The following is an 8,065-nucleotide window of genomic DNA, read 5'->3' on the forward strand; positions in this document are numbered from 1 at the left end:
AAACAGAAAAACCTAAAAGTCATAAATATAACATGGTTGTACCTAGAGAGCAAAAGCAAACTTGGGCTATGTTAAAAGCAGGTCAGTATTCAGAGGCAGGGAGGAGATTGTCTCATTTGTTCTGCACAGGTAGCATCATGTAGGTTCACCACACACTTTAAACAGGGGCACAGAGATCCAGAGGTGAGTAAAGAGCAATCTATGAGCCTTTATCTGAAAAAAAAATCAACCTAGGGAAAAGAGGAACATAATTGTTGACTTCAATATCTGTGCTAAGCAGGTGGGATTAGACTGGTTCTCTACCATGCAGTTCCCAAACTCTCCAAACCAAAAATCAAGACACAAATAGTTTTTGTGCCACTTCTAAATGTAAGAGTTTACCTAAGATATGTGGTTTGAATACTGAGAGCTGAAAGTTTCCAGGACCCTGTGATAGCTTATAAAATAGCAAATATTTTAAATCAGATATTATGTTCTAGAAAATCTGGGGCTTATAGTCATAGAATACAATTATAGTGAATGAGTAGAAATTCTAGGATAACAAACTCCAGCTCAGCATGAGAGAAAATATTCTAACAGAAAGAGTAATCCAAAAACCAAATGCTTTACCTCAGGGGGTAGAGATTTTTACAATAAATCTTTATTGTGAATTTGCTGAGTAACAACCATTATCCTGCCCTAAATTCATTCAGGGTCTATAGTGGAAGCTAAGCAAGGAAATAGGCAACTACAATACTCAAGGTTAAAAAAAAGAAAAGAAAACTGCAATAGAGGTAAGAAAAAATGTAGAACAGGAGGCTGCACAGTGAAGGTGGGAAAAATGATGCTTGACTTTAATGTCGAGATTTGGTTGCAATATAAAAATTTATTAGACTGGAGACACCCAGGAATCAGAGATATAAGTGGAGAGGGCATTATTATAATGCAGGAACAATACAGCAATGGCTTGAGCTAGGGCAGAGGTAGGGGCATTAAAGAGTAATTAATATTAAAGAGCCATTAAGGAAGCAGAATAAACAGGATTTGAATTAGGGTATGAGTATGAAGGTGTCAATGATAGCTGGGTTGCCTTGAAAGATGGTAGCTCCATTCAGCCAGAGAACAGACAACAAGGACTTTTGCTAAATATGAAATTAATCCTGGACAGGTTGAATATGAAAAGTCTGAATAAACAAGCATGTGTAGATATGCAAGCAGTTCAATATGTGGGTCTAGCATTTAAATAAAAAAAGAAATAACTAAAAGGCAAAGTTCAGGATATCTCATAGGAGGTAAATTAAAAAGACGTATCAATAAAGAATTCTTCATTTCGGATGTTTGACCTCTTAGATCTACTTATTAAATTCTTAATAAACAGAGAAAATACAGGGTGGTTGGGGGAATTGTCAAAGAAAAAAATATGAGAATATTTCTGAAGGAAACGAATTTCCAGATTAAGCAGTCCAAAGGCCTCATACAATGCTGAAAAAGAAATTGACAGCATGACATGACTATAAATGTTAAGAATCCTGAGTATAAAGAAAAGATTCTAAGAAGAAAAAACAAATGACATACAAAGAGCTAGAAATAAGAATGGTATCAGACTTCTCAACAGCAATATTGTAAATCAGAAGACAGTGAGGTATGTCTTCAAACTAATCTGAGAAAAAAAGTGCCTAACTTATAATTCTATACCCAGCCAAGCTATGAATCAAGAGTGAAAACAGAGCTATTTCCTTAAACGCAAGGTCTCAAAAAATATACTTCTTATGCGTTCTTTCTCAGGAAACTTCCAGAGGATAAGCTCCTACAAAACAAAATAATTACTGCCAAAAAGAAAGAGGAAGATATGGGAGCCACATAACAGCGGACACAGGATAAAGGAAGTCAATAAAATTCCCACTATAATAAGAAAGCAAATCCATGACAACAGCTGGGCAGCCATTTTATGGAGCACCCAGTCCAGATTAAAGCAGAAAAGAAAAAGGCTCTGAGAGACAGATTTCCAGAAGAAAATAAAAGTGATAGATTTTCTTATAGGCTTATAGTGTGGAAAAATGGATTGAGAATAATTTTATAGAGTTATTGAAAGATGTAGGAAGACTTAGCAAGAGACTGGAAGAAAGGTACATAAATTTAAAAACAAAACAAAAAGAACGAAAAGTTGAGGCATTCATAACATTGCTCTAGGCTCAGCATTGAGTAATGTTAACACAGTAGTTATGCTGACAATTATTAATTATGAAAATAACTAATATAGATGTGATCAAATTCATTATAAAATTATATTAAGAAGATACAAGGTGATGAAATATGCATAAGCAATGAATAATATCAGAAATATATTTCTGTTTAATAAATCATCCCAAAACTTAGTTAAAACCACTGAAATCTGCTTATGAATCTAATCTGTAGCTTAATATTTGGACTGGGCTCAGACAGTTCTTCACTCGTATGGTTGCTGTTATCTGGGGGACTCCAGATGACCTCATGCTCATGTTTTGGGACTGGTGCTGGCTGTCTACTGGTAGGCCTAAGAATCTCAGCTAGGACACCTTGTCTGTGTTGCTTGTATCTCATCACCCTTTAGTCAGTTGGATCGGGCTTGTTTACATGACAGCCTCAGAGCAGTGTTCCAACAGCAGAGGTGAAAGGGCTCTTGAAGTCTAGGTTTAGAGGTCCCACAGGGTCATTTCCAGTATACTCTGTTGGTTAAAGGAAGTCATATGGCCAATCTAGATTGTAAGGATAGAAAAATAGATCCTACCTCTTGATAGGAGGAGCTACAAAGGCACTTTGGAAAGGGGTATGCATACAGGGATGGGAGAATTTGTTGTAGCCCTTTTTTCAAACATTCTACCATAATGATATGTAAGAACTAACTCTTTATGTTCTATAGTGGTAAATGAGTGTAATGTCTAATGTAGGAAAATCGACAAATCCATATGAAATTTGTAAATATGGTTAACAGAATAAACAGCTGAAGAGTTTAAAGTGGATGATTTTGAAGAAGGGGTCTGGATGAAGAGAGGCAGGACAGGCGACTGCTGCTCTTTTAAGCCATCTAGATCTTTTTGACTTTTAAAACTATGAAATTTGACTACTTTGAAAAGCAAAAGTAAAATGTTTGGCTGTATTAGCAATTCCATTTCTGAATATATACCCCAAAACTAAAAGCAGATACTCCAACAGATATAGCAATGTTATAGTAGCATTATTCATACCAGCCAAAAGGGGAAACAACCCAAATATTCATCACACAGATGAGTGGATGAACAAAATCTGATGTATTCCATTACATATAATGGAATATTACTAAACCTTAAAAAAGAAGGAAATTCTGACACATGCTATAACATGGTTGAATCCTGAAGACATTATGCTAAGTGAAATAAGCCAGACACACAAGACAAAAAACAACTATTATATTATACCACTTGTATGAGGTACCTAGAGTAGTCAGAGTAACAGAGATAGAAAGTAGAATGGTGGTTGCCAGGGATTGGTGGGAAAGGGAGAGTGGTGAGGTTGGAGTGCAGTGGCACGATCTTGGCTCACTGCAACCTCTGCCTCCCAGGTTCAAGCAATTCACCTGCCTCAGCCTCCTGAGCAGCTGGGATTACAGGTGTGTGCCACGCCTGGCTAATTTTTTTATTTTTTTTGTAGTAGAGACAGAGTTTCACCATATTGGCCAGGTTGGTCTCTAACTCCTGACCTCATGATTCACCCATCTCAGCCTCCCAAAGTGCCAGGATTACAGGCGTGAGCCACCATACCCAGCCAAGTTTTTTGTTTGTTTGTTTGTTTGAGATGGAGCCTTACCTCCCAGGTTCAAGTGATCCTCCTGCCTCAGCCTCCCAAGTAGCTGAGACTACAGGCGTGCACCACCACACTCAGCTAATTTTTGTACTTTTAGTAGAGGCGGGGTTTCACCATGTTGGCCAGGATGGTCTCGATCTTTTGACTTCATGATCAGGCCACTTCGGCCTGCCAATGTGCGGGGATTGCAGGTGTGAGCCACTGTGCCCAGCCTCGAGTTCTTTTTTAATGAGTAAGAGTTTCATTTTGAGAAGATAAAAGAGTTCTGAAAATAGTGGTGATGACTGCACAATATACACATACATAACAACACAGAACCATCCACTTAAAAATGATTAAATAGTAAATTTATTTTATGTATATTTTACCACAATAAAAAATAAATAAATAAGGACTGCAGAAAAAAAAAAAAGTTTTGGCCACCAAGGGAAAGAAAGATCATTAATAAGAGAGTGGTTAATAAGAGAGGCATGAAGTTAAGGACTAGACTTTTGTTTGTTTCCCTCTTTTTTTTTTTTTTTTTCTTAAGAATAGAGAAGTCTTGAGTTTTTTATGTGCTAAGTTAAAAGAACCAGTATAAAGCTGAGGTTTGACACAGCTGACAGGGGGATAACTGGTGGAAAGAAGCATCTGCTAACGGAGTATCTGGGCAATTGAGGTTTGCCTACACTGGTGTGTGCTAAAGACACTCTGAGTAAGCCCTTGGTGAGTGGCCACGGACTGCAGCAATGACTCCACTCCTGAGAGCTTTGCAAAATCATTCATGCCTCACAAAATCCTAGGGAGTAAGATATGTCACCTGACAGGAGCATTCGCCAATCTCTTACCATTTATGCATTTATCACTCAGTCTGCTTGCTCAACTAGTTGGAGGAAAGAGTATTTTTTTAGATTGTATGGTCAAAATATTGGTGATCTGTTTTAATAGGAAACTTGACTACATTCATTGTTCCTGTTTTTCATGGGAAAAGGACCAGTTTTGGATGGTTTTAAGCTTTTGGTTTCTGGAGTCATCAGAGTCCATTGCAAATGAATAACAGGAGAATCAGTTTGGGGGATGAGGAGGTGAAAGAAGAAAAGAGGAGTGTCTCTGAGATAAATCAAAAGAGAGATGAGATTTTTCCCAAACTAAAAAGAGGTCATAGGTCTTAGTGAATCTTGCTCAGTCCTCACCTAACTAGCCTATTCCCTTGGCCTCTATCCATAACAATACCTAATTTCGAAAGAGGGGAGGATCCAAGATGGCCGTTTAGGAACAGCTCAGGATTGCAGCTCCCAGTGAAAGTGCAGAGGGTGAGTGGACGCCGCATTTTTATTGCCCACAGACTAGGAAATTCCCAGGCAAAGGAGCTCCACGGTCGCCAGCGCGGCTGTTTCGGCCAGGGTAGCTGTGCCGGCCAGCGCCGCTGCTTTACCCCGCCCGGCTGCTTTGTCAGCGCCCTGGAGCCGCGGTTCTCCATACAAAATACACCGGTCCGGGTACTCTTTTGGCTGGCAATTGGAGTCACGGGAAGTCGCCCATTCATCTGTTTAAAAAGGGGACTGAGCAGAGAACCAGGACAGGAGATTCCAGGGCAAAAAAAAAGAAAAAGTGCCACAAACCCCAGTGCCGCTGTTTAAGCCAGTGCAGTGAGTGGCCGCAGGGGAAAACAAAGAGACCCCGGCGCCTCTTCAACAGGCGACTGGAACACCAACTTAAAAAAGGGGCTGAGGCAGGGAGCCAGGCAATCAGGCTCGGCTGGTCCCACCCCCACAAAAGAACAGCAACCAGAAACTCTGGATTGAGACTTTCACAGCAAGCGCAGCTGAACCCAGGATGGTCCAGCTCTGTGGGGTAGGGGCGTCTGCCATTACCGAGGCAGCCCACCAGGACGGAGGTAGTCGGCCAATGCTGAGGCAGCCCACCGTTGCAAAGGCAACCCGCCATTGCGGAGGCAGCCCGCCATTGCCAAGGCAACCCGCCACAGCAGAGAGACTCCGCCTCAACAGAGGTGGGCCACCATTGCCAAAGCAGTTCTAACTACACCCATATAAACAGGACTGCAGGGAAGTTCACTTGGCAGCGGGGCGGAGCCCACAGCAGCTCAGCAAAGCCTCTACAGGCCGACAGTGACTAGGCTGCCTCCTTGCTGGGCAGAGCAGGTCTGAAGGAAAAACAAAAAGAAGGCGGCAGCATAACGGAAACTCATAAATAAAGCCCTAAATCCCTGGGACAGAGCACCTGGGAACAAAAAGCAGTTTATGAGTTCTGCTGCAGGAGACCTAAACGTACCTGCCCAGCAGCTCTGAATGAACAACAACAGAGCTCACAGCTCACCATTTGAGCTCCTATAAAGAAGAGACTGTCTCCTCAAGCAGCTCCCTTACCCCTATATATCCAAAGAGACACCTCATAAAGGAGAGATCAGATTGACACTAGGCAGTTATCCTTCTGGGACAAAGATAGCAGAAGAAGAAAACTGGTAACAACCCTTACTGTTCAGCAGCTGCTGCAGGTGAACCCCAGGCAAGCAGGGCCTGGAGTGAACCTCAGCAGACCTACAGCAGAAGGGCCAGACTGTCAGAAGGAAAACCAAGAAACAGAAATAACCTCATCATCAACAAACAGAACGTCAATCTGAAAGATTTGAGACCCAATCTGAAAGCCAGCAACTACAAAGTCGACAGGTGGATAAATCCTTAAAGATGGGAAGAAACCTGCGCAAAAAGGATGAAAACACCCGAAACCAGAACACCTCTCCTCCTACAAGGGATCACAACTCCTCACCAGCAAGGGAAGAAGGTTGGAGGGAGAACGAGTGTGATGAAATGACAGAATCAGACTTCAGAAGGTGGGTAGTAAGAAACTTCTGTGAACTTAAAGAACATGTTCTAACCAAATGCAAAGAAACTAAGAACCTTGAAAAAAGATTTGACGAAATGCTAACGAGAATGGACAAAATAGAAAGGAATATAAGTGAATTGATGGAGCTGAAAAACGCAACACGAGAACTTCGCGAAGCATGCACAAGTAACAAAAGCCGAATTGACCAAGCAGAAGAAAGGATATCAGAGGTCGAAGATCAACTCAATGATATAAAACGGGAAGGCAAGACTGGAGAAAAAAGGGTAAAAAGGAATGAACAAAGTCTCCAAGAAACCTGGGACTATGTGAAAAGACCTAATCTACGTTTGATAGGCATGCCTGAATGCGACGAAGAGAATGAATCCAAGCTGGAAAATACTCTTCAGGATATTATCCAGGAAAACTTCCCCAACCTAGCAAGGCAGGCAAACATTCAAGTCCAGGAAATACAGAGAACACCACAAAGATATTCGTCAAGAAGAGCAACCCCAAGGCACATAATCGTCAGATTCACCAGGGTTGAAATGAAGGAGAAAATCCTAAGGGCAGCCAGAGAGAAAGGTCGGGATACCCACAAAGGGAAGCCCATAAGACTCACAGCAGATCTCTCAGCAGAAACCCTGCAAGCCAGAAGAGAGTGGGGGCCAATACTCAACATCCTTAAAGAAAGAACTTTCAACCCAGAATCTCCTATCCAGCCAAACTAAGCTTCATAAGTGAAGGAAAAATAAAATCCTTTGGGAACATGCAAGTACTCAGAGATTTCGTCACCACCAGACCTGCTTTACAAGAGCTCCTGAAAGCGGCTCTACACATATAAAGGAACAACAAGTACCAGCTCAACTAAAGGGCAAAACACCCAGAGAGCACCAAAATGGCAGTATCAAATTCACACATAACAATATTATTCCTAAATGTAAATGGACTAAATGCCCCAATCAAAAGACACAGATTGGCAAATTGGATAAGAAGACAAAACCCATCAGTGTGCTGTATCCAGGAAACCCATCTCACATGCAAGGATACACAAAGGCTCAAAATAAAGGGATAGAGGAAGATTTACCAAGCAAATGGAGAGCAAAAAAAAGCAGGAGTTGCAATTCTCATCTCTGATGAATTAGACTTTAAAGCAACAAAGATCATAAGAGACAAAGAGGGACATTACATAATGGTAAAAGGATCAATGCAACAAGAAGAGCTAACAATCCTAAATATATACGCACCCAATACAGAAGCACCCAGACACATAAGGCAAGTTCTTAATGACTTACAAAGAGACTTAGACTCCCACACAATAATAATGAGAGACTTTAACACCCAATTGTCAACATTAGACAGATCAACCAGACAGAAAATTAACAAGGATATCCAGGACTTGAACTCAGACCTGAAACAAGCAAACCTAATACACATTTACACAACT

Source organism: Sapajus apella, unplaced genomic scaffold (genome assembly GCF_009761245.1).
Source record: "Sapajus apella isolate SASKATOON/1434 unplaced genomic scaffold, GSC_monkey_1.0 scaffold26, whole genome shotgun sequence".
Classification (NCBI taxonomy): Eukaryota; Metazoa; Chordata; class Mammalia; order Primates; family Cebidae; genus Sapajus; species Sapajus apella.